Here is a 26,998-nt window from a genome sequence, read left to right as displayed (position 1 = left end):
GAGACGCTGACGCCCACAGACAAATTTCGCGTTTTATGAGATCTCAGGGCTTTCTATTTAATGCAATGTCGAAGCGCAACACAGAAATAGTCGACTGCGAGGCATCCCTCTCCAGCTGTTGTCCGGCGCAGTAACAACCCCCTTCCAATCGAGTGTTAATGGTGTCAAGTGGCATTGGTTTTTCTGGATTAGCAGTTCCATTCACTATATCCGCTCAAGTTATCAGTAAGAAATATTTTATTGTCCCTTTCTCAATATTTTGTCCATATTGCTGCGAGACTGTCTACGAGGATTCACACCATTTTCGAGGATTGCTAGAAACATATAGGAACCCTTCAGCTTTATTTTTAGAAGTTGAGAGCGTTAGCGACATCCGGTTCATAGTGCACTCTGTGTAATTGGTACTATGCTTTAAACTACGAGTAATAATGGGCGTGAAACGTTTTCGAACTTGCTATGCACCCTCTACATCGTCTTAAGAGGATACGTGCGTGCCTTTTGTAGTGGGCGGCCGGCTTTAAGCCATGAGGTTGTCATAATTATTTGTTCTGACACCCGATGCTTGAACCACGCAATATTATTGCGATAGTACATGTTGCATTGTGAACCCTGTATAAACAAGACGCGTGTGTTTGTAAAGCATGAAGGTTATTTTCACTGCATTACCAAGCAGAGGAAGTCCGCTTTATTGTATTTCCAAGCAGACGTGTGGCTGCGTGGAAGTGCAGCTGCTTGCCTTGTAAACGGCCCGGGTTCAATCCTCACACAGATCCAGAAATCCTTACTATTTATTTGATTTGCAGCTGCCTCAAGTTTCGATCATGAACAAGATGATTGTTCACTTATAAGAAAGAACACCGACACAGGCGCTGAAGCCGGAATTTCTGCGAAACGAGCTCTTTAACGCCGTCGCATTGAAAGTTTTATCAGCGCAGAAAATCAAACACTAATACAGTATACGATGTACAAAGCGATATCCTGATTTAGATTATTGCTATTCGCCCCGAGAACGAACACTGGCGTCGCTACGGTCGCGGCAATGTGACGTCACAGTAAGGACTCGCCTGTTTCGCCGTCGCTTGCTTTTATTTATGCACCAGCCATGTACACGCATTTTAGCGACACATTGTGATTACTCCTAAATTTTGTGACGCAAATTTCTCAAGATACAAAATGCAAAGTTTTAATACTGGTGAAAGTTTTTGAAGCTGTAGGAAGTTTCCACAAGTTAGCTTCGAATAGGCAGATTATCGTCCGAATAGAGAATGTTCTGTGGAAATGGTAATACAGGAAAAGACGTTCATTGTTTTTATCGCGTACACCATAGAATGGGTGCTAAAAAAATACGCAAAGTGGTGCTAACGTAATTACATTTAGGCATAGACTCCGGGATAAGAACATATCTCTTTCCGAAGTATCAGAAATTAAATGGAACATTTTGAATTCACTAAATACATTGCGCTTTACCGTACAAGTTACGCCTGCATCTGATAGTTTGACAGAACTTGACTTGCTTCAGCAGGAGACATTATATGAATATGACTGTCATAAGCCTTCGCTTATCATATTTGTCAAAAAAAAACAAAACATTACTACCGCAATCACAGTGATTTTGGAAATAATGAGTTATTTTCCGTTTACTGGGATAATATGTACAAGTTTCTTCACAACAGTCGCCAGAGATTATGTAGTCGTATGACCTTGATTTGTGTGAAATGCTGCAGTGTTCTACCACAGCGTCACAAACGATAGGAGCTTCATGTGGGAGTACCGCTGATAGCAACGATTTCATCACAAACATCAGAAAGAATAAATGAACTTTTTTTTCCTTTTCTTCACGATGTAAAAAAACAGCGCAAAGGGGACACACAAAAGAAGGAGAACACAGGTTGTCCTGTGTCTTTTTTTTTTATGTGTCGTCTTTTACGCAGGGTTTGTTTTTACATAATGGAGCTTAACTAACTCTCCCAGTTACGTACGTTGCTGCAGAACGTTTTCTTTTTTCCGTGGCGCACTCACTCACGTGGCATATGCAGTGGCATAACCAAGAGATGGTGCATCGAGCCTGTGCCCTACCCCTATAATTTTTTACCATTCAGAGAGAAAAATGACAATTTCAAGGAAATGATCTTCCCCCGAAAAAAATTCATGTATTTAGGTTCTGGGTCCTTGTAATAATTAAACGTTCATCTCGATGAGGGGACGACTGGTCTCGCACGTCATGTCCATCAATAGGCAATCAACTGCAAGGAAATTCTACATATGAGGTGGCTGTCTAAACTGGTAGTTAGCAGCGTGAGCGCATCGTTGCTACAATTCTGCACGAAGACAGAGTCTGACATCAATAGGAATTCCCGCACCTCACCTGAACCACACTTAACCTGAATAATTTTGGTCAAGTAAAGCTTCAGAAGTTGGCGAGAAAAACGTGAAAATAAACAAAGTCTTCAGTGCGCAAGTACACGAGAACAAGACACAAAAGCTGTGCTGGTATTGTAATTAAGGCGAGCGTTTTGCGATATATTTTGCGAGACTCGATGCTGAACACGAGCGTGGGGCTTGATGCACAGGCCGTTGAAAGCGCTGTCGGTAGATACGTGGATTCCTCCGGTACAAATGATTCCAGTGGAGAAGCTCTGATGTCTCCGAAACGAATCACCCATGCACATTTTAACCTAATAATGTAGATATGGTGTGTTAATTCCTTCTCAAAATCACATAAATATATGCTAATGAATTTGTTGTATCCAAATACAAGTGTGTTCTTGATTTTTCCACCCGTCATAATGTGGCTGTCATGGTCAGGAATGGAATCCATCATCGGGGTTAGCAGCGCGACACAGACCTTTTCACTCCTTTCAAATTGATATGCAACCCAGTGCGTGAATGTGAAGAAGCAAAAGTAAACTTTTTATTGTTTTACCTGAAAAATTACCAGTTATCTTTTCTTCACTCATGTGCAGCTTGATACAAGCAAAAATCGATCACAAACCGCGGAACAGCGCACGACACGAGCGTAGACGCGCCGCGACAGGCATCGAAGAGTCCGTGCTGTGACGTCACTTGTCAGGCGGCGCCACTCCAACTTCTCGGGGCTAATATCAAGCTAAGAAGTGAACATACCGCACACCAGTAACTGAACATGAAAGTGGCGTGCAGCAATAAATTTTATACGCAGAAATATACATATATAATGAAAAGCAACACCCAGCCGCCCATTCACTTTTTCATTTTTTACATGATCTGCCTGGATGCTGTGTGGTGCACATAGTTGCAGAAATAGTGCAAGGAGAAGCATGGTAGAAAAAAACGCAGTATATCCATGGAGTGAATGATGAGAAGTCCTTTTGTCGTGCATCCATCGTTCGTGCATCCATCCATCCGTCCGGACGCAAGAACAGCCTGATGGTAGCGCGAACAGTTGAATAGACGAACGAACAGATGTAGGGATGCATGTACGGACTCATGGACAGATGGATGGACGCACAGATGAACGGAACCATGAATTGGCGGACAGACAGATGCACGAACGGACGGACAGAGGCAAGGACGCAGGCACAGATGGAAGCATGGGTGGACGGATGGCCAGAAGCACGGACGAACGAATGGCCAGAAGCCCGGACGCACGGACGAACGGATGGCCAGAAGCACGGACGCATGGACGGGAGCACCGACGGACATATGGTTTGAAGCATGGACGCAAGGACGGAAGCACGGATGAATGGATGCGGCTGCATTTCCGATGGAGGCAGAAATGTTGTAGGCCCGTGTGCTCAGATTTGGGCGCACGTTAAAGAACCCCAGGTGGTCAAAATTTCCGGAGCCCTCCACTACGGCGTCTCTCATAATCATATGGTGGTTTTGGGACGTTAAACCCCACAAATCAAATCAATCAATCAACGGATGGATGGATGGATGGCCAGAAGCACGGACGCATGGATGGACATATGGCCTGAAGCATGGACGGACGGATGGCCAGAAGCATGGATGCGTGGACGGAAGCACGGACGAATGGTTGCACGAAAAGATGGGTGAACCGATGGATGGACGGAAGCGTTGATGCACAGACAGAATCTCAGGCGGACAGAATCTCAGACGCATGAACGGCATCATAAACAGATAGACGGACGGAAGTTCGGGCGGATAGCTGGACGCGCGAAAGGATAGACGCACGGACGAATTGACGGATGGATGGACGCTTGGCCCCACTCATCATTATTCACTCCATGGATATGCTGTGAAACCCACTAACGCCATCTAGTTATATTATCCCCAAGGGCACACACACACAACGCGATCTATTGAGCAACTCATAAACTAGAGGTGGCTACATAGTACATACTTCTACTACGACTACAAAAGAGAGAAGGAATGACCCGCAGCCTAAGGGGCTTCATCCTTAAAATAACGTTTTGATGGTTAGTGAACAGACAACAAAATGGTTTTTGTCGTTCACGTTGATTACGCCCCCCACCACACACACACACAACAAAAAAAGAAAGAAAAACATAGTGACAGCGCTATAGCGAAAGCGCTTCGTTACGATTGCACTGGATGCTGTCTTGAATGTGGCATGTCTTAAAGTTAGTACTTTGTTTTTTGCCGTCGTTACTACGTGAGGGAGCTCTCAATTGTAAGAACGGCGAAGAAAGCCGCAGAGAAAAGTACAGATAGTAAAGCAAAAGCTTCTCACTTTTTATACTTTGTAACTTTCTTTTCACCTGTTGTTTTACATTTTAAAGTGTCGGGCTCCAGTGGAACAAACATCCTAGTGCTCTGGGAAACAATGTTTGTTTTTCACTTTCATTTTCCTAATGCGCCGCATTTCGCCCACTTCGTCAAGAAAGCACGCGGCGACGGAGCAACCAAGTTTCCTCAGAGCTGCATTTAATTCACTCTGCAGGAAGATGGATGGTGAACAGCGTACTGTTTTCTCAGTCAGAAGGAGGCGCTGATTCTGTTTGTCTCTTTTTGCTTTCTCGCGAAATGTATCTTAGCCCCCACTATACAGCGGCGGATGTGCGTGCTCCACAAAGCGGACGAGTGCGAGCTTGGTAAAGCAGGACTCGACGACGACTTCACCGGCTGTTGTCACGACGCCATAACTGGGTGAAGAGCGGAGGCAACATTCAGTAATAAAATACAGCGAGACAAAGAGTATAACCGTGCACCCGAAACGCGCAAAAAGTGAGAAATGTGGTACCACTCTATTTCTTTCAATTTTGGTCGTCGTCCTGCGAACTTCGCGTATGCAGCGTCTTGGTTTCTCGCCAGGCGCCTTCGGTCTTAGTCAGCTATCTGCATCGTGGAGTCAGCGGTAATTGTCACTGAAATGTTTCTTTATTTCTTGCGCCTTTTGTTTTATTTATCAACCTACGTGCGTTGTAGCAGGAGGCCATACTGCAATATTTTTCTGATATTTGTGGTGGTAAATGTTTCATTTTATTCGTCTTCATTTTTCAATGAGTGACAGTATACGAAACAAAACTGACTCAGTGTGACTGAATCAGTTATTTCAAAATACTTCAAAAAGAACACGTTTTCGCCGCCACAATGTATTATCTCATAAAGAACAGTCATCGACTTAACATTGTCTTGAGTGTGTGAGGGATCTAATTATGTTGTTTCGCATTTGATCGCCACTCCGGAGAACTTCGTTTGGTCACGTAGCCTTCAATGCTCAAGTTGAAGGTGGGCTCAGGGACCACTTTATAAAATGTGTGTATAGGTATACAGGAGTTCGGTCGCACTGAAAATCCAGTCGCCAACTGTTTGCAAAATGCACCTTCGTCCCAATAAATGTGAGCAAGCACCGCTAAGAAAAAAAAAAACAGTACGCACTCAAAGTACTCGAGGACGTCAGCCATATCCAGTTTTCACTCACCTTAGTACAGGCATATATAGAAGAGATTGGGAGACATGCTCAACAAAGGGTGTTTCACTGAGCTGCGGCCTGGCGACGGATTTTCTTTGTTTTCCAGCAGCAATCATTTTGGAACCAATCCAGCAACGAAGCCACTTCAGTGGACCCTGCCGCGTTTCCTATTAGGGGCTGTTTATTTCACTGTCCAGCGGCAAGTAAAAAACAAAGAAACGACACGCAAACAGAAAACATAAACACTGGACTGAGTTGTTTCGAGCAGTGTTCAAACAAATACCAGACATGGAGCTCTCGCTCACCCCCATGTCTTGCATTCCTCTCTTTACATTTATTCTGCTTCGATAGTCTTTCCTGGCGTTGCAATATATCTCGCCTTCTAACGTTCGTTTTGTGCATTTTCGCAGCCTGCGTGTGGCGAACTATGTTTAAACTGGCGGTTCTTGCTGTTACCTTACTTCCCTTCGTGCGTTGCACTTTTTTCTTTTTCAGTAGCGTTTGAATCAGCAAAACTGTCGGACTTCGCGGATATACCACGGAACTTCCTTGCATTTCACACGTGGCTCCAAAGCAGGCGTCAGAAGTTACTTGTTGGCGTAATAATGATGATGATATGTAGGGCTTAACGTCTTCAAACCACCATATGATTATGAGAGACGCCGTAGTTGAGGGCTCCGGAAATTTCGACCATCTGGGGTTCTTTAACGTGCACCCAGCTCTGAGAACACAGACCTACAGCATTTTCGCCTCCATCGACAATGCAGCCACCGCAGCCGGGATTTGATCCCACGACTTGTGGGTCAGCAGGCGAGTACCTTAGCCACTAGACCACCGTGGCGGGGCAGTTGTTGGCGTGAATACAAACAGATTTTGGGTTTAAACTAACCGAGCATGCATGAGCATGGAAAAATGCAGTGTGACCGTTTTGTTGTCATCACGGTTCAAAATAATTACGACATTCAGCAAACAACTTTGTTGAAGACCGTCTTCTTCTATTCATCAGTAGCATTATGGTGTGGGTTCTTGGGACTACCTTGGGTTCTTTACCGTGCACCTAAATCCAAGCACACGGGCCTGCAGCATTTTCGCCTCTATCGAAAACGGTGCTGCACAGCTGGGACTCGATCCTGCAACCTGCGGCTCAGCAGCCGAGTGCCTTAGCCACTAAACCACCATTGTGGAGCAAAGCTTAGCAAGTAGCTCCATTCATCTGTGAGGACTATTCCCATTGTACGTCAGCCGTTATTAGCGTGTGGAGATAGCCACTTAGTGTCTGAATAATATAGATCGTTCATCTCTACGCAATTATTTTGTGGCGCAATTATTTTGGGCATATTTGTGGCGCAATTATTTGGGGCAATTATTTATGGCAATTATTTTGGGCATATTATTCAATGTTTCAATAGGAAAACACGCACGAACAAAAAGTTGCCCTCTGCGGCAGCATTTTTTTTTGTCGTTCTATTTGCTCTTAGACTCGGCCTCTTGGAAAACAAGCCATCTCTCTAATTTACTGCGCGCCCTTTGATCATCTTGAAAGGCCGCGAAGTACGCTCATAAATTCTTTACTTCATAAGGATGATGTTCTCCCATGCACAAAACTTCTAACGCATCCCTGAAGCGTTTGTCAGTTCCTGGCCTTTCTATCTCCGTTTCTAAACGATCATCAATATTTTCCTTTTTGTTTCCTTTTCTTTGGCATTGAATTAAAAAAACATTTGCACAAACTTTATGTTGAAAGTGCTAAGTTTTCTATGCTGTACACTTTTGTTTGATAAAATAACGTCAGAATGCAAATTTTGAACTCAGAATAGTGAGCATAAAAAAGTAGGAGTCATGGCTCAAACAATTGACAGGAAGGCTTTGCAGTTTAAAGGGTCATGCTCTCAGAGGCTTTTATTTTAATTTAATTTATTAGGCCATAGTTTTCAGATAACAGCGTTGCCACATCGAAGTCGCTTTCACCTTCCTTTTTCCAGAAAGGTTGTCACGTGCCAACAACTTTTTCGTAAATGCACAGAAGTTCAGTTTGTGTCGTAGATGCCATCCTCAGCAAGCCCCACCCTCTGTGTTTTTCAATGCTGTTACACATTTCTGTTTATCGATGAGCACGCTTTGACTCGCCTTCCTGTTCTTGTTTATGTTCTTGTTGACCTTCTCTTGTGGCACACGTCCACTGTGAATTAGCTTTCATTTCCATTCTCCTTTTTTGGAGGGGGAGTAAGAGAGCATAGCTCTGACGCTGAGCCCCGAAATCTAATTTCTACCCATGGCAGCAATTCTAACTGCTTCCTTTCCTAAGCTCTTGGGCTACGAATTTGCCTGCACCATTTCTTCCATGATACCGAAGCCAATCAATTTACAAAGCACGCTCTATATCCCCTGCACAGTTTGCTTCGCTTTTATTTGTCTTTTTCCCCTCTCTTTTAACTTTTTTTATTTTATGTATCGAGACTGCTGGCAGCAGGAGCCGCTCCATCGATTCAATCGTTTTACTGTGCTGAGTCAGAAATATTGCTCCGGCAATTTGCAAAATCCAGGGCCACAAAATTTGATCTTAGGCTAAAAAAAAAACAGAACCACTAATAATTTCAGCACATCCACATCGTTTTCAGGCGTGTTCGTTGTAGGTGATGAAGTACCCCGGTGGTTTCGGTATGAAATGTGTGAGAAAGATAACAGACTTTGTTTTTCCTTACGGCTGTTTATCTTATATTTTATGTGATACCTCAAGGCGCATCACAATACATGTCTTCCGGTTTTGATATTGTTGTCCAAGAACGTTGAAAATTATCCACTTCACATGAAAAAAGAGTGCATATTTCACGAAATATGGTAATCGATATTATGCGAGGCCTGGACACTTCGGTATAATTTTTAATTTAATAACGCTTTACAATATGAAGCTAAATATATGCACATACATACGTTAAGCAGCTGCATGTGTATTATATAACCACTTTTTACAGTTGAGTAACGATTATGATGGCAACATGGGTATTTTCAACACAGAAAGTGGTGAGCTGTTATGTTGCGCTTGCTCCTGCGATCGCGGTAGCACTGACCAACTTCATTGGATGTAGCACTTGAGATTGCAATTTATGCTAACCCGACGTGACATTCGCATCATATGTGTATATAAAGAATGTTTATAAACTTAGATAGCCAGATCACGGTCGTGGGTTCAATTCCAGCCACGGACGTCGCATTTCGATGGCTGCAAAATTATTGATAACCGTGTACAGTGCGATCTCCGCGCATGTTAAGGAACACCAGATGGTCGAAATTTCTGAAGCCCTTCACTACGGCGTCCGCCATAATCATATCGCGATATTGATACGTAAAGTTTTACATATTATTAATAACTGCAGTGAGGCGTTTACAGGTGATAGCCGCAACAGAGAATAAAGTTGAAATGCATACAGTTTGCGAGATGTCATCGGTAATGTTACCTACTTATGAATGGCTCATTTTCATACAGAGAATATTCAAAGCACCCTTACTGTGCATGTAGTGCTGCATAGTTTGCCAAGCTACGGCTGAACTGAAATATTGAGAGGGCGAACCTCGAACATGCTAAAGGGTCACCGTCCTCACGCACTCTGTCTGACGTCATTCACAACGACATAAAAAAACAGAAATTGTGCGTGTCATCAGAAGACGTGAAATAATAAAGAAACGCAAAGAAATTAGCGTGCATAGTTCATGGTGCAGCTGACGCGTTTCACAAATGCCCGAAGGGCCCTCGGGGCACGCAAGAGCATACCGATCAGTCGAGCCGCGTAAGCGGCTTAGATGTTTTTCAAATACAGAGAGAACTTGCGATTATTGTTACCGAGCAAACGCTCTGCCAATTTCAACCGCGATTCCATGATATGCAACATCGCCACGAAATTCGTTGCTACTCCACCCCTCTGGCTAATCTCTTGCCCAGTGCGTTCCTGGTCAACGCGTCGTAAAAAGCGCTGCTGAACGCATGCACCACTGCGTGCGTGACTATGTAATGATTCTCCAACCTGCTTTGTCATTCTACGAAAAGAGGTCCGCTTTGGACATCATCAACATTCATAGTCATGTGCACAGGGGGTAGGGAGGCGAAGGGCTCCCCGTTCTTTCTATATAAACTATAGCAGATGGTGAGTCAGCTTTGGATTTACTAAGTCCTTGCTAACTCGGGCCAGTCATGCCATTGTATATAGTGCGTTAGTTATGGCCATGCAGCCTCTCGACAATATGTGGAGGCCGAAGTGCACTTGTGTTGCTTACCAGCAATAGTTCACTGCCAACCATGGCCCCCAAAAGCCGGAAACAGGTCGTTGTGAGCAGCGTGTCTTAGCTTGATTTTTGTTTTCATTGATCGAGAAGCTTGTTCTCTTTCGAACTCATCTAATGTGGATGGGGGGGGGGGGGCTGCAGTCAATCTTCCCTCCTCTCCTTCATCTCTATGGACCACTCTGAGCACGCTTATGCCAGCACGGCCCTTGCGCTCATTGAGTGCGCGTAAAACGCCACTCCACCATCGCTTCATTTGTGTTTTCGCAAGAATTGTGTTTACATTTAGCAATTTTCGGACCAAGAGTACTACTCCGCTTTTTCACGGCGAGTGAGTCCTGCAAACAAATTCGATTGTGCTGTGAACGCTATTATGCGTGCGTGCGTGCATTTATCGTCATTTCATTTCTGTTTTCTTCTGATTTTTCAATGTGCTTCTTTATTTAGCAGACTGTAATAGTCAACAAACGTGGGTTCACACAGCTCAGCACACACAGCCTCTCAGCTGCTCTGTAATTCAGCAACTCAACCCGATTCGCCTGCATGGCATACAGCCGGCCATGACGGCTGGCTTTCAAGCTGTGGCCTAGCGTATAACCATTGAAACTCAGTATCACTAAATGAGTAGGAAAATTAGAGTGGGGAAACCAGCACTTATTCTTCGCTACTCTCATTTGGTACCTGTTATAAAGCAGAGACATTAGCGGATAAGTATTTGCCTCGTGTCAAACTATTCAGCGCTATGATGGATCGCAGTTGACAGAATAGCTCAAGGCCACAAAACGCAATCAGATTTGCACTGAAACATTTTCATTCCATTTATAGCTGAGCTTGTCACTTATCTGGGTCCCAGTTTTTGAATAGTGCGAAGGTCAGCAAGCTACACCTAAAACACCGCCGGCATGAGCAGTCCTGAAATGAAAAGTTCTTAATCATTAACATCGCAGACACCTGTATACGAACGGTTTTACTTAAATACTGTTTTGAGTATATTGAATTTCTGTTTTGCACATCACGCCAGTGTTTCCTCGGTGGAATCTCACACAATAATTTACGAGCAGAAGTCGTTGAAGATATATGTTATCTGCCGACAAGATAACGTAAAAAAAACATGCCGACAGCGTAAAATATTATGCGTTCTCAAGAAATGCGATGTCACTAACTTTCGTTTAATTTTAAAGTAGCATGACTCATAATATGGGCTCCTTCGAAGATGTCGCTGCTCAGTAGAGGTCGAGAACTCGCAGTCCATTTGCTATAACGCTTCAGATTCATTTACGAACAAACAATTACGTCATCGCAAGAATCTCAAGCACAATAAATGCACTTTACGTCTGAACAGAGCGAGTGCGGGTCACTTTATTATACAGTAGCACTTCGAGGTATACCTCGGAGTGCTACTCTATACAAGCTGCTGTTAGGTAAAAAACTACAACTGCCATATTTCCCCCAAAAGTAAAAAAAGTGAAAATGAAACCTCGTTTCTTTCTGATAAAAATTTTTAGCGATGTAAGAATTTGTTCTCACAACTGCAGTCATACAACAACTTTCACATCAGAGCTGGGTGCGGCAACTCTACGGGGAGCAGCACATGGCACCGCTCCTACAATGAAGCGTCCCATACCACCGAAAAACAGCAGATATGGAGCTGACGTCTCATTTCGATGACGCATGAACGCGCTGACTTGAGCGCGAGAAATGAACGTGATAATTAAAATGAACTGGGATATGGGGCAGAATAAGCTATGTGATTCGATCCCTCCTCATGGCAAGTTATCGTTTCATCCACTTTTCTTTCTTCACATTTACATTACAATAAGCTCTAATATTATTGCATATACTTTCTTTGGCATAATTGTCTGTCAGTTTTCCTTAATATTGTTTCTAGCAATGCAAAAAAGCCCTTAAGGTAACCCTTTTTCTTATTCATATAGAGGCTATCGTTCTGGCAGAGTTAGTGCCTTAAGAAGGTATTGGAGGGTTTATTGATCAGCTTTCAGCTCATAATAAGGTTACATGTTACGTGACACCAATAGGCAAAAAACAAGTGTCCCAGAATCGCCGCAAAGGCAACAAGCTGCGCTGACTGACGCTCCCACGTTTAATGCGCATACATATCCATTAAAGTGGATGGTGGGATAGCCGCCGTTGTACCTCAGTTGATAGAGCGTCGAACGCGTTATTCGAAGGTCTCAAGCTCGGTATTTGCCCATGGCAAGTTAACATTTCATCCTATTTTTCTATCTCCACATTTAAATTACAATTACTTCTAATAATATTACCTATACTTTCCTTGTTATAATTGTCTGTCAGTTTCCAATATTCTAGTAATACGAGGTTAATAATAAGCTTCTAATTTGTAGCTCGTAATACATAGATAGTTATTAATGAGCCATACAATAGTGTTCCAGGCGCCCCTTTAGGCGAGTTTATACCATCCTACCTGTCACTTTTCCAAGACAGCTGGCAAGCGACATATTGCGATAAGGAACCAAGTCCTACCACAGGTATATAGATTAGGCTACTCGGAAACAACCATCTTAGGTTCTATTAGAACTAACAGCAGATATTGATGACGGTAAAGAACTGCAGTGGACGAATAAGAATAAAACTGTGAATGGTGGTTAGCTGTGCAAACAAACGGTGTAAAATGTTAAAGCATCATATGTGGGAGACATCTGAAGTGAAGCGGGCCTTTATGCGGAACGCTTTTACCGAACTGGCCTCGAGAGTCACTTTGGTATTTTCTTGACAAATGTTTCGCAAAGCGGTTTCTCTCAAAAAACAACTGATCTAAGAGCGGGGTCATGCTGGGAGGAAGAGCACCATAACACAAAGAACCTCATCCAAAAGCCCGACCTTATTTTGATTTATTCGTTGTTTTTAGAAGCTTACTACATACTCATCATAGCTCTTATACTGCCATAAAGGAAGGCAAATGTGAAGCCGTGCCATTCATTCTCTGTGGAACCCTTCAGCGCAAGACTTCGCGTGCTTCGAGCATGGTTTACGCCTGTCCTTCTAAGGTTATTTTGTAGGCGCGAGTAGAACTTCTCTTCCATTTCGCTTTGGCTCATAAATTCTCGTCAGGCATGCTGGGAAGTCTGTACGGGCTGACACGGCTGCTTGTTTTCTTCAATATCTTTTTGAATGATGTAGAATCGCCTTATAACCGACTGTCTCTTGCAGCCGCTCTGTTCCTTGTCATTGTTCATCTTGTAGCTGCATTCTCTCACATATTCTTCCACGATTTGGGAACTTTCACTCAGCAAGTTACGCTTGATGCGTGCGCGAATGGTTCTAGCAATAACATCAAAAGGAGCGCCACAATACGGTGCTGCAATTTTTGTTTTGTTCCCTTTGAATCACTATTCTTTTTTAGCTCTACTGAAAACCAAACAAAAAATATAACTTAGAAAGGTTATCCGCTCATATTTTTGCCATTGAAAGACTTCTTCATTCACGACATAAATGTAACATAAGACTCTACTTTTCTTGAGACTTAAAATACTAACCACATTTCAGAGATAAACGCTGTTTGCTGGCTTATCTATGTCTATTGATTGATTAATATGTGGGGTTTAACGTCCCAAAACTACCATATAATTATGAGAGACGCCGTAATGGAGGGCTCCGGAAATTTCTACCACCTGGGGCTCTTTAACGTGCACCCAAATCTGAACACACGGGCCTACAACATTTCCGCCTCCATCGGAAATGCAGCCGCCGCAGCCGGGATTCGATCCCGCGACCTGCGGGTCAGCAGCCGAGTACCTTAGCCACCTGACTACCGCGGCGGGGCGTTACGTATGTCCATGTACAAATGTGGATAGCGGAGGCTTTTGCGAAAACGCAAAAGTAAACAGCAATGCATGCCGGAATCCCAAATCCAATTACTAAGTACATATAGCAGGAGATACGAGAACAGGAAAAAGAAATCTTGTCGCGTCACATATAAAGTCACCTGAACAACTAACGACTCTCTTTTTTGGCGAATACTTGTAGTGAAACCAAAGTCTTAAAAAGGCCGTCTTTGTACCAATCTGTACGGACACGTTATCAACGTCAAAAGCAAGTTTATTGTATAATAGTGTTTTCGCTGCTCTGAGTTACTTATTACACTTTGTGTCAATCGCGGTTGTTCTGGCTACGAAGTTTCAGAAGCAAAGTGACTCGCTTATTTTATCAGCACCAGAAAATAGAAAGAAAACTTCTGACCACTCAGTACCACGCGCCACACACGAACACATACACACACGCACATGCACACGCGTGCACACACCGACAGGTACCCGCTTGGCATGACGTTGCTAGTGATAAATAAGATTTGCAGCCAAAAAGACAGACGGAAACATTTACCTTGGACATTTTAACTTACGTGGAGGGTACCGAAAATGTTTAGCGGTTAAAGTTTCTTAACATGTACGCACGTTTAAGTACACGGACCTCTAGTATTTCGCAACTATCAGAATGCAACGGCCTGGTTTGAAACTGCTATTTTCGGGCCAGCATCTGAGCGTCGTTATATGCATACCAGTGCGCAGCACCGTGACGACACGCACGAAAACAAACTAATAGCATGTTATTTTTTTATAATATGCGTCATCGAATGTGACACCTTGTAGCCACTTCATGACACAACCTTTGCTTTTTTTGTGTGTGCGTGTACTATCCAGTGTGATTAAAGGCTGTTGATTAATCATACCACTAGCTGGCATTTCAGTGAGAGCACTGCTTTACGACAAGAGCAAACACGTTCGGCCGACCCACTTTGTACCTGCAGGCATGTGTAAATCACATTCATTGACGCGCTAGGACGGGTGCATACTCGCTGATTATGAGAAGGCGCCAGTTCAACTCGGGACTGTTTTAGGGTTACTGTCAAGCATTTCAAGCGTCAGTTCTGTCTTAAATTTAGTGGCACTGATTATCTTGGTCTGAATTAACATGATATACACCAGTTACATATTGATTGGTCAGGTTGTAGCTGGCATGTCAATAATTACATTAGATATCGTCATAGCAAGGAATTCATTACTATAATATATTTGTCCTGGTTCTTGTTTGTACAGTCCTAATTAACACGATCTTAGTCAACAAGGTTCTAATAAATTGGTTATAATAACTTCAAGTATATTTAGCACCATGGTAATCAGCATGATCTCAATAAGCTCGGTCGGAGCTTTACAGGCTTAATCGCATGGTTTAATTCAGATGTAGCTTAATTAGCTTACTCATAGCATGTCCTGACTTGGCAGGCATATCACCCAGCCCGTTAACTCATCAGCCAGGTGCACGTGCCTGGGGTGTGAGCAAGAAGACGAACATAACGATGAAGAGACGAAGTAGACGATGATCAAGAAGAAAAAGTGAGTGTGCGTCGACGGAGCAATGCACTAGAATGCCGTGTGCATCAATGTTTCGTTCTGAAATTTGTATCACATTCACTTCATAACCTCAATTATTCTAAAAGTGAATAAAAGTTTATAAGACTACTCAATTATGGGTCAATTCCCTAAAGTGATCATGTGCCACAGCAAAAGGTCAACAAGAACAAGTGCAAGTCAGCTATGATCGTTATACACGTAGCCTCGGAGATTAGCACCAGCCGCAATGTTGTCTGCCACTCGGCCGCAACTATATATCTCAATGGTCATGGTGCTACTGATTCTAAAGTATACTTAGCGCAGGCATCCAACGCCTAAAAATGAATGTGAACAGCCCGTAACTCCAAGTAAAAATGTCAGACATGATTTAGTGCACTGCTGCACTAAATGGAACAGGAATTGAATGAAACAAGGTTCCTCTGGTTTAGAGGCATTATCCAACATCGGTGACCGCCTTTGATTTGACGCCACGCTTCAATGGCACGCTGCTTGCACTGAGGAATGTATTTTAGCTTTTTGTTTCGTTAGATCGTTCAAAAGAGGGTGACACAGAAGCTCGGAAGGATCTCTACTTTCGCCAAACAAGGGCCACCCTGCGTAGTGCGCAATATAGCGACTACACAGAACCCGCATTTTACAAATTGTTCATTGGAAGGCCTCTCTCATAAATAAGATTGCGGGGCAGTTTTAGTTTTTTTTATTTTTAAAAACCATTGGGGATTCTATCACTAGATTCACAAACATTTTCTCAGATGCTGGGACTGGCTCATGTTCTATAGTCGTCCTCAACACTGGAGTGAAGAATATTTTGCATCATTACGGCAGAGCACAGTTATCACAGAAAAGAAGCTGTTATATAGAGTTTTCGCGCCCAATATCCTTCGCGCGAAAGCGGAATCAAAAATTGGAAGCGTTTGCAAGCACCTCCAGTCCACAGAATCAACATTAACGGCTTTCTAAAATAGAGCATAGAAAAGGCGATACTGCTTTCGCTGCCTCAAGACTGCGGTCCACGTGCTTTACTCGTCTATAATAACGTTTTTAATTTGTTTGTAGATACGGAGCGCCATATTTATTACATTGCCATGAAGAAGCAACGGGAAAAATGTTGCGAGACACGACTGTATAGAATGGCTTTATAAGCATGCCGGCATTTGTTTCCATGCCCCGCCGCTGGGGTCTAGTGGCTAAGGTACTCGGCTGCTAACCCACAGGTCGCGGGATCGAATCCCGGCTGCAGTTGCTGCATTTTCGATGGAGGCGGAAGTGTTGTAGGCCCGTGTGCTCAGATTCGGGTGCACAATAAAGAACCCCAGGTGGTTAAAATTTCCGGAGCCCTTTATTACGGCGTCTCTTATAATCTTATGGTGGTTTTGGGACATTAAACCACATATCCATCAATCAGTTTGTTCCCATGTAAGTGTAGTCTAACACAAAGAAAACGGATATCAGCAAAACATGCTCTCACCAAATACACGATATTTCTAAGCACCGTATCTCTAGTACTAGCCTATTGGCATTTCTAAATTAATTAAAAAGTTGTCTAAGTAATGAAGTCAGTGGTAATGATACTAATGAATCATCTACCCCGCTCTCGTCTCATCCTCGAACTGACTTGGTGTTTACTGTGTTCAGCAGGCACCATTTCCATAAATGAACACAAGCAAGAGCAGATAATTTTTCTGAAAGCTCACGTCGTTCTGAAGAAGCCAATACGGGGACAGCTGGCCGAAAGGCATTAAAGGGGTGGGAAGGGGGGAGGCGCTTGTTCTCGGAATTGAGAATGAAATAACTTTCGCTGACGTAGCAGTGAGAATATTCTTCGATCGGCAGGATAGTTGTGGACCATAATTGGTAGCGAAGGTCAAAAAATTTTTTTTAATTTCTGGTAAAGAAAAACACTTATTCGCATCGTATGTATGTATCCATCTCTAAACTATATCGCAGGGATAATCCCTTGCTCCTTCGGCTCGCCCGAAGATAAACTGCCGCACCCATATTAAATCAAATTTATTCAATCACTCTCTAGAATAAAAGTTTTAAGCTTTATTGTATATTTTACACATGTGGCAGCTTACTCGTTCTTCGAATTTTAAAAATCGGGTGCCTGACGGCGGCACGTTTCCTCTTCGTACAATAATTTATTCACATTTGTATCATAATACTACAAATAACGTCCCTTGTGCTTTCTTTGGCTTGATTGTCTTTTGATTCTCATTAAACCTAAATTGTCATTATTTTAACTTCTATCGCTGAATGATTGCGCGCTTGCGTGTACGAAGCATAACGTTTCTGCGTCTGCCGGGTGCTAGGTGAGGCACTCACTCCAATCAATGTTTTCAACGATTTTTAACTCCATGTGAGAAATATATTCATGCATACTTGAAATAGGGACAACCGTCATCTAAAACTTAGAAGACGAAGGACATTATTTACGTGACAACGTGTAGTAAAAAAAAAAAAACATCGTAAGCCTAAATATTGTGCTACAGCGTCTTACAATGAAATGTCGGCCTTTCAATAAACCACACCGAGTCTTTACTCGCAGTCCCTTCCAATAATTCATGCTGGGTATTTTCGCATGAGTTAAAACACGTCTTAGGAGTTTATTTTAGATAAGTAAACACAGTGAAATCGCTAATTTGGCACGCCATTAACGAGGCTATCACACATCGCTAGACCTAGCTGTAGCACAGGGATATGGAATATACTTTAGTGTAAATATAATGCTGTTCTTCCTGCTTTGAAACACGCCAGCATTAGCGACCCCCAGCTGCCCTGAAAAGTGGCTCATTTTCTGACGCCTCTCAAAGTTTGCGTGATGTATACCCTCATTTCGGCGTACGCCCGTTTTCCTGTGTAAACAGGCACGCCGCTTTGCGAGCCCGTTAATTTAGTGGAGCACCGCGGGAGCTCGTGTTAGCTTTAACTTTGCACTAGGAGGTGCGGTTCTGTTTTATGGTCACTGGCTCGTCGGCACACACGTCTACCAATCTTCCTCCCGTCGCGCATAGTCCAAAGCTTGTAAGTACATTTCATAACCAATTAGCCACTGCCCGTTGGAGTCCGGGTCGAGCGTTGCTAATCTCTCTCATGCATTTTTTTTTTTGCAAGACAGCGTTTCCTGCCACGGATCTCCAAGACTTCAGTGGCGTATTATAGCGCCATCAATATGACATTGCTAAAATTAACGCTAACGAATGAAAAAATTGGGTCCAAATCTGCATGTTACACCGCAAATGTCGTCGGAAGACGATAATCTTGCGTCCGGAGAGAGTGAGAAAAACGTTTATTTGATGTTCTGCGCAAGAAAATCGGTGAATGGTATTCTGCAGGCGCTGCGTTAGAGTGCCTCCAGCGTGTAGCGGAGGTGAACGAGCGCATCGAGGCACGTTAGACACAAGTGCCGTCTGGCAGTCCTCTTCGAAAACGAAGGCGTGCAGCCCGCGGAGAAAGATGCGCGCCAATCTCGGAGGTTATAAAGTGTATAACGTAAAGGGACGGGCAGGTGCCACCGCTGTGACGTCGTAGCAAAGCGTTGGAAACAACTTTTTGAGCATCGCGTTGCACTGTCAGCGCAGCGTGGTTAATAGCTACATTTCTTAGAGTTACTTGTGTGTGCCTCTTCTAGTATAAAGGCAGACCTACAAAACATCGACGCGTTGTTGTGGCGCCTCAGATATGCGCAGTAATTGCTTTTTAATTGACAATCGCACAACTATGAGCGCTGAACCTTGAGCAATATTGGTGGGCGTTGCGGATGGGGTTGGCCATTTGGTGCCGCTTAAGGTATCGTTGAGGCTGACAATCAGACAAATATACAGACAAACAGACAGACAGACCAAATTTTTTTCGTCGAAAGTCGCCAAGAAAGACTATCGTCTTTAAAAGAAAACAAAAACAATGAAAATTGTTTCACTGCCAGGAATCACGTCTATGACCTCTCCACCTACGATGAAAAGCGTCCGACGCTCTACTCTAGTGAGACACTCGATAGCACGCCTCCACAACACCCCACCTCACTCTAACATGCACGCATTCCACAAACGAGCCTTACATCTCTCCCACATTCTCTCTCACACGATGATCTTTGTTGACAGGGTTGGGCTGTGCGGGGTGTAGCCGCTGTCTGCGAATGGTGTAGTAGACTGAAGTGTCATAAGTCATGACACTTAATAGTTAGGATGTGGAAAAATTCAGTGATGACGCTGTTGAAGCATAGCCTCGGAGATTGTCCGCCAGTCTTGAAGGCCATGGTTAAAGCGTCTCAATTCCAGCAAAAAACACTGGGCGCACTAGCATCGCTCAGTATAGAACTACATGAAGCTACGTTCTTCGCCCTTTGCTTCGTGTTAGCGTGTGACAGCCGGCTGTCAAAATAATGCAGATTCCGCATACACCAACGGCGTTCCTCCTCCGCCAACTGCTTCACGTGCGATGGCACCGGATAATAAAGATTCTGCAATAGGTGCTTCAGAAAGGCAGTGGTGACGGCAGTCGAACGTTGTGTCTGTAGGTAAGCGAGACAAATAGCAGTAAGACATTTAACGCCTGCGTGCTTTTGTTACTCAAGGTACGAACCTCCGTCTCCCGTGTTGCTGAACTACGTGCAGAGTGTTATGGCATGCATGAGCACACGCGTAGCTTACCCTATTACTCGGTAGTGAACACAGCGCCAATGTTATCTTAATTGAAGACGCTTTGATGACGCGAATACTAAATACCAGTGTTTACTACGAGCTTGGTCATACCATCCTTGCGTGTTTCGGTATATTTTTTTTATCTTCAGCTACCACAATTGTTATATTTTTGGTCACCTAGTAACAACAGCTTCTTCTTGCAAAATATTGCCTGCGAAGCAATGTGCTACTCTTTTGCAGATACTCAGTAAAATATCATTAGCAAATTATATTCTGGTGCACTACCTATAGAATGCGCCATCTTAGTATGAGGTGCACTGTAGCTCGCGGCTGGGACATAGCCCATCGTCTCGGGTGAAAAATGTATTATTTTTCTCCTGTGCTTTGAACATCAGATATACGTAAACTTAGTGACCATTAACCTCGTTCTGAAAATGTTTACGACACCCGCCACTAGGTTGAGAAATGCATGCTCGCTTTGTAGTCTTGTACACTATCCAAGAGAGGGAGACAAATACGCTCTCAAGTACTTGCGTCCTACCCTCCTAATGTTTCATTCCTATAGTTTTCCGTATTTTCTGTGTCATCGTAAAAACAAAATGGATGAAGCCCATCGTAGCTTCATTTCGCTTCATTTTTATAACAAAATACGAGCTCGTTTTTCTCGTTTTGCGGTGCTGAATTCCCATTGTCCCATGTCCACTTTCTTCTTTCGAAAGTCCGCCCTTAGGCATAATATTTGTACTTTATCTGAGAGACTCTTCACACACAATCAACTGCTCACCTCTGTCTCTGAGAGCACGCGCCTGAACTCCTTGGTGCCATGAATGATGCCTACCAGATTATCATTGTCGTTCCTGCAAGTGCGCCTTACGACAGCCACACAAGAGAGAAGCAATGTTGACACGACACGGTAGTTCAACTCTCTCTCCACCCTATTTCGTTGTGGCTTAACACTTAGCATTTGCGTTCACTGACTTCCTACTGTGGGGCACAGATGAACATGGTCGGAAAAGAAACAAAGGATCGGCGTCTAAGTATATGGCAATGCACACTACCTTCTTTCGAAGTCGCCTTCCCACTTTCAGTGACGACCACTCCTGTCCCTTCTTTACCCTTTTGCGGTGGTGATGACACATCTGATAAACGCTCGGCTAATGCACGCTCCCGTGGGCATCTACTACGGTGCTTCATGTGTTGTCGTTGGAATGATGGCCAACTAATGGCTCTGATAAGCCCCCTCGCTTTTGCGTTTTCTCGTCAGACACAGGCTTTTGCGGGAAAGCAAAAGGTTGAAGTTACCGTGGAGGCATTTCATTGTTTCTTGCATCAAAGTAGTCCTTCCCCTGCCTTGGTTGCACTATCGGCGGGTAAAATAAAAGGAAGATCAGGATGTAGTTGGCTCTTCAAGCGTGTAGGCTACGTAACGGCATTCTGCATCATGAAGAAAAATGCAAATACGTAGAGATTTGTGAAATAATAACTCGATTCGTCTGAATCACGATGCCAGAATAATAGGTGAAATTAGGGAGAGTATGTTTACGCAAATATTAGGGCAAGTACGTTTATGCAAACGAAGTTAACTGTGTGGCATAAGGCATCTCTTTCGCGCCTTTGTCGACGAAAGCAGTCGTGCACGAGTGTCACAAACGAGCGCTTTACTTTAGTAACGGGGGTATAGGAGTTGCTTATTTGAGGGAGCAATTGCGTTGCCACTCACATAAATCCCCGAAAAGGAGTAATGGCAGGAGGACGAACCGTTACTCTCTTTACAGTTGCCCTTTCTGGAGATGAACAGTTACTCCCTCCAGTGGCCGCCTGAGAACCAACCGTCACTCCCACCAATCTCTCCCCGAAGACCAATGGTTAGTCTTGATGATTACGCTCGCATTTTCGCAGCTACTTTTTGAGGCACGATTGCTCATGCTTTCAGATACTTCTAGTTGGAATGAATATTTATCTCAAGTACCTTGTTCGGCGCAGAACACACGGCCGGAGCTCCTTGGCAGAGCACTGCCTGGTTGCTTGTAACACCAAAAGTGGACAATTTTAAAGCAGAAGAAAGGATTTAAAATTGTTCTTTTTTAGGCAACATATGAGCACATGCAGAAGTAGGTTTCGCCACACCACTGCCACTACTTACCGAGCAGCATAATGCATCAAAGGTTTTCTGTGTCGTAGTGAAAAAAATATGTCTGATTCCCAGCACAGGGAAGTCTGTGAAGAAATCGTTGCGTAATCAATCGGACGAACACGGGAAAATGACAAAGTAAACGGAAAGAGCTTGTGTCATCACGACAGAAACAAGCTCAACGTCTTCACTTGGGAAGGACTCGAGTTGCGTAGGACTGTTATTTCCATCAACCTAGCGCAGCGGAATGTCACTGCAGGCATACGTGAAGCAACTCATTGCTGCAAGAAATAATCGTGTGAGGTTTGACATGCCAGAATAAATACTTAAGGATGATTCACAGACACCTTAGCACCGTCTACATTCGACGAAGTCTACTGCAAAATGAAACGTGAAAGAAAAGGTGTGTTTGGTCAAACGTTACCTGGCAAGCCATCTTACTTTTGATGTGATGGATGCCCCGCCACGGTGGCATAGTGACTAAGATACTCGGTTGCTGACTCGCATGTCGCGGGATCAAATCCCGGCTGTTGTGGCTGCATTTCCGATGGAGGCGGAAATGTTGTAGGCCAGTGTACTCAGATTTCGGTGCACGGTAAAGAACCCCAGGTGGTCGAAATTTCCGGAGCCCTCCACTACGGCATCTCTAATAACCATAAGGTGGTTTCGGGACGTTAAACCCCACAACTCAATCAATAAATTGTTGTGATGGACGTTCTTCACATTATGCCTGTTTCTAAGATAATACAATTTTGGCAGAACGTGTTAATCAACTCATAAATTTATTATATTTTCAGCAGTTGAAGCAACTCTTAGGTCAAGTTTACCTGTTTTGTGTACACAGCTGACTGTTATTTTATGAGCCTATTCGTTAATGGGCATTTGAAGCGAGATCATATGTGTGACAAATAACACGTACCGTGTGCTCGTCTTAAAGCAGATATTTAACTCGTGCGCATAGATACTGTCAATTCTATTATTCCGTCATACACTGCTGCATCATGAAAAGTGCAATACCTGTAGGTACAAGCCAAGCATGCAAGGCCTGCTCGAAAACACCCTTTTGCAGAGGCTACACGATGATCTCCAGTAAATTACTCAGCGGCTGACGTAAACGGGTCGACAAAAACTACAAGCACAAATAAACACAAATCGCACTACTTTCCGACAATGCTTTAATTTGAGAAAACTATAGGCTGCACTTATTTCCTCCGTTGACGAGTCAAAGCCGCAAGATTTGTGAATGAAGCGACACATTTTAAGGCGTTGACAGATATTCTAACTATTTGTACCACAGTGTCACATTTTACTTTCTGATACACATATCCCCGAGCACAACAATCTGCTCAGCTTTTATTAGCTCACAGTCTTGTCGGTACACAGCTGAACAGGGCTGCTCTGCAAGACCAATTGGAATGAGTGCACCCTAAGGTTCGATAAAATGAAGCGTTACTGAAAGTAAGCGCCCTCTGTCTATCTCCGCCTATACTTTTTGCACTGCCTGGTTAACCTCCCTGCCTTTCTTTGCATCTTCATCTCTCTCTCTCTCTCTCTCTCTCTTCTACATTTACTACAATTGAATTCGCTGAAGAAGTGCTGACATTCAAGCATACATCGAATCCCTGATCAATGCGATGGAAATTCAGACATTAGGAACCCTGCCACCTTTACAACATAACACTTGATGTGTTACGCTGTCAACCGACCAATAAAAAGTGCACTCAAGAAATAGGCAAAATTTTTGCGCTTGGCCCTAGGATTACTTATCAAGAAGAATTCATTAGAATCAACGTTTTTCGATTAGTCTGCAGCAACATGTTGACAGTTTTGCTTCAAACCGTTTTGTTCCGCACCAATGACTCACGTTACATCTGCCGGTTCAAGTCTGGATTGCTCTCAGGAAGTATCGGTTTTGTTTCGCTTCAGTTCAGGCCACTTATAGTTCATGTTTGATTCGCCACCATGGCTGTAATTCCTATTATCATCATTTCTATTTGCTACCCTAGCGGACTGTGAGTTAAGGCTCGCAAACTACGAGTATCTCACGGTTCATTTGAGCCTGTGCCAAGTATTACGAATGCATCTGCAATACCGAAATGGTTCCCAGAAATGGGCAAAATTTTCGGGAAAAACACTTTCTCGACTGCGGAGTACGCGTGGGCGACCTAGGGGGAATAGGGGGAGGTCAAACCGGGAACCTGCGGGTCACTACAAGTGATCCCAACCTCGCTAAATGCAACAGCGGACTTGCAGTTCTGTATTTGGCTTTCTGTTATGTTTTTGTTATTAAAGTACAGCTGCATTGCTCAAGTGCGAAACTGTGCCTCGACCCGTGAGGCTTGATATTTGCCCGAAGCTATGTATGCGGAACTTGAAAACTGGGAGATGGTGGATCAACCACCTTCTCCCAGTTTTCTGCGAGGGGGGGATCAACTGGCTGCCGGCATGCCTGCTGCTTTACCGAGTGGGACTCTACCGCAACATTTCTGTCACTGGTACATTTGCGGTAACCGCCGACCTTGCGTGGTGAAAACGTTGCTGTTCAGGTGTAAACAGGAAAGTCAGAAACTCATTGAAATATGAAATAATTATTTGGCATTGCGATGCACGAAACGATACGGAAAACGGAAAGGCGACTAAAGTCTAATATTTGAACACTGTTGTGAAGGTTCGACTTACCTAACAATGTTTTGCTGACAAAAAACAAAAAAGGTTGTTATACGCAGCTTCCTAACTATAGATATAAATAAATGAACGTTTCAAGACAAAAACGAACAGTTGCAAAGACAACTTTAATTTACACGCTTTCCAATATTTATGTAAATAGCGTGCAGCTTGAACACAATAAAAGAAACACTAGATGGTTGCATCCTGTTGGACCGAAAGATGAAGGCTGAATGAAAGGCAAATGAAGAAGTCTCAAATAAGTCGTGCATACTTAAGAATTTATTTTGAGAAGATAAAAACCTCGGATGACAACAGTAGAATGCTAGTTTAAAGCGAAGCATCTCATGCATTATCCACCGCATTCGCCTCGGTGTGGCTTACACGAGACGTTACACCAACATAATCGGCTGTAATGACACAGATACCAATTGTGGTCACTGTCGGTTGCCAGGAACGCTCGAACATATATTTTGCGACTGTCCAGCATATGCAAGTGAACGTCAGCAACTGATATCTTCGATTGGCCAATATATTAGTCGACCACTAACCGATGAGGTCTTATAGGTCCTTGGCTTGACGCCAGCAGCACACATGTGGTTATACGAGCCGTCATCGCTTTCTTAGAAGCCACTGGACTGGATGCACGTCTGTAGAGTTACCCAGCCTAATAAGAACATATCATCTCTCTACCTTACCACTGCCATTCATCACTCTTTCACTCCCCAGTCACCCTTCCCCAGTGTAGAGTAGCAGGCCAGAGCAAACTATAGCTCAGGCCGACCTCTCTACCTTCCTGTAAATAAATTCTCTCTCTCTCTCTCTCTCTCTCTCTCTAGTTGTGCTTTAATTTTCCAAGTCCTCACCTTGTTTAGTTTTGTCTGCGTTTTCTCTCAGCTAATTCATTTTTACTGACTTCCTAAATGCAACATTATTTTCTTTTTTTTTATTCTCTCCACTACCGATTATGTAAGCGTTCTGCTGAATGGAGACGGTTGTCAGCCTACTTCCTCCTTACAGCCTCTCGGTCCTTCGTCTGTACGTTTACCTGTAGCTCTTTCCAGGTAACAAAACTACCTGCACATCTCACGCATGCTCACGCATTCTCATCAAACGAAGATCTCACGTTTGAAGTATTGAGAAAGTTAGCACACATGTTTGCGAGTATAATAAATGAATTTAAGGGTGAAGCGACTTTTTGAAGGGAAATGGGAGTGTGCGCTGTGTGAGATGCTGTTCGGGTTTTTTTTATACACATCTGGCTAATGTTGTGAGCGCCGGAAGGTAATTCGTGAAAAGCATTTTCCTTCTGCGCACTGCCTCTGATATACTGTCAGGTCACACTGCCAGTCCAGACAACTGCTGCTTTCATCAACACCGGTACCAAAAACATGTCGGAATTGCAAATGATGACCACAGTACGGTGCAAAGCACCGAAGATATTGTTTTATTTTTTTATATAAATATTTTTAGGTAAACATTGTAATAACGAATAGAGCGTTGCCACGCGATCATTATTAAGCAGGTTGCGGTAACCGTAAGAATTTGGCTCTAAAGCGTCGCCTACATGGAACGCCTTTCCCTACAGAGGAAATGTCATCATCATAATCAAGTCCCAGAAAAAGAAAATAAGATCGCTTGACACTACGACTGTGTTCTGCCCACCAGGAAGCACAGTCAGTGTTATTTAATATCCACCATATTGCTTATAGGTGTTTTTTTTCTTCTCAGCCAATGCGTGACATTTTCTGGAGGCACTGATTCTTCAGTGATGCTTTATGCATGATGCCTTCCGTCAGGTTGGCATGTTTGACGCATCTTGTCTTCCAAACCGTAGTGTATGGTTCGCGATGATCAGCCACCATGCATTCACTTTTTCTTCCTTTAGAAGCTGAAGAGAAACTATTGCAATCAGAAGAATTCGTATACACTCGCACATATCATTCGCACAGCTTCGGACACATGTGGCTTACATTTCGCGGACGTGTGCATATGCGCCTGTAATAGTTTACAGTTAGCCGTTCAC

The sequence above is a fragment of the Rhipicephalus microplus genome, chromosome 1 (genome assembly GCF_043290135.1).
Source record: "Rhipicephalus microplus isolate Deutch F79 chromosome 1, USDA_Rmic, whole genome shotgun sequence".
NCBI classification, from domain to species: Eukaryota; Metazoa; Arthropoda; class Arachnida; order Ixodida; family Ixodidae; genus Rhipicephalus; species Rhipicephalus microplus.
Note: the sequence above shows the minus strand (reverse complement) of the source record.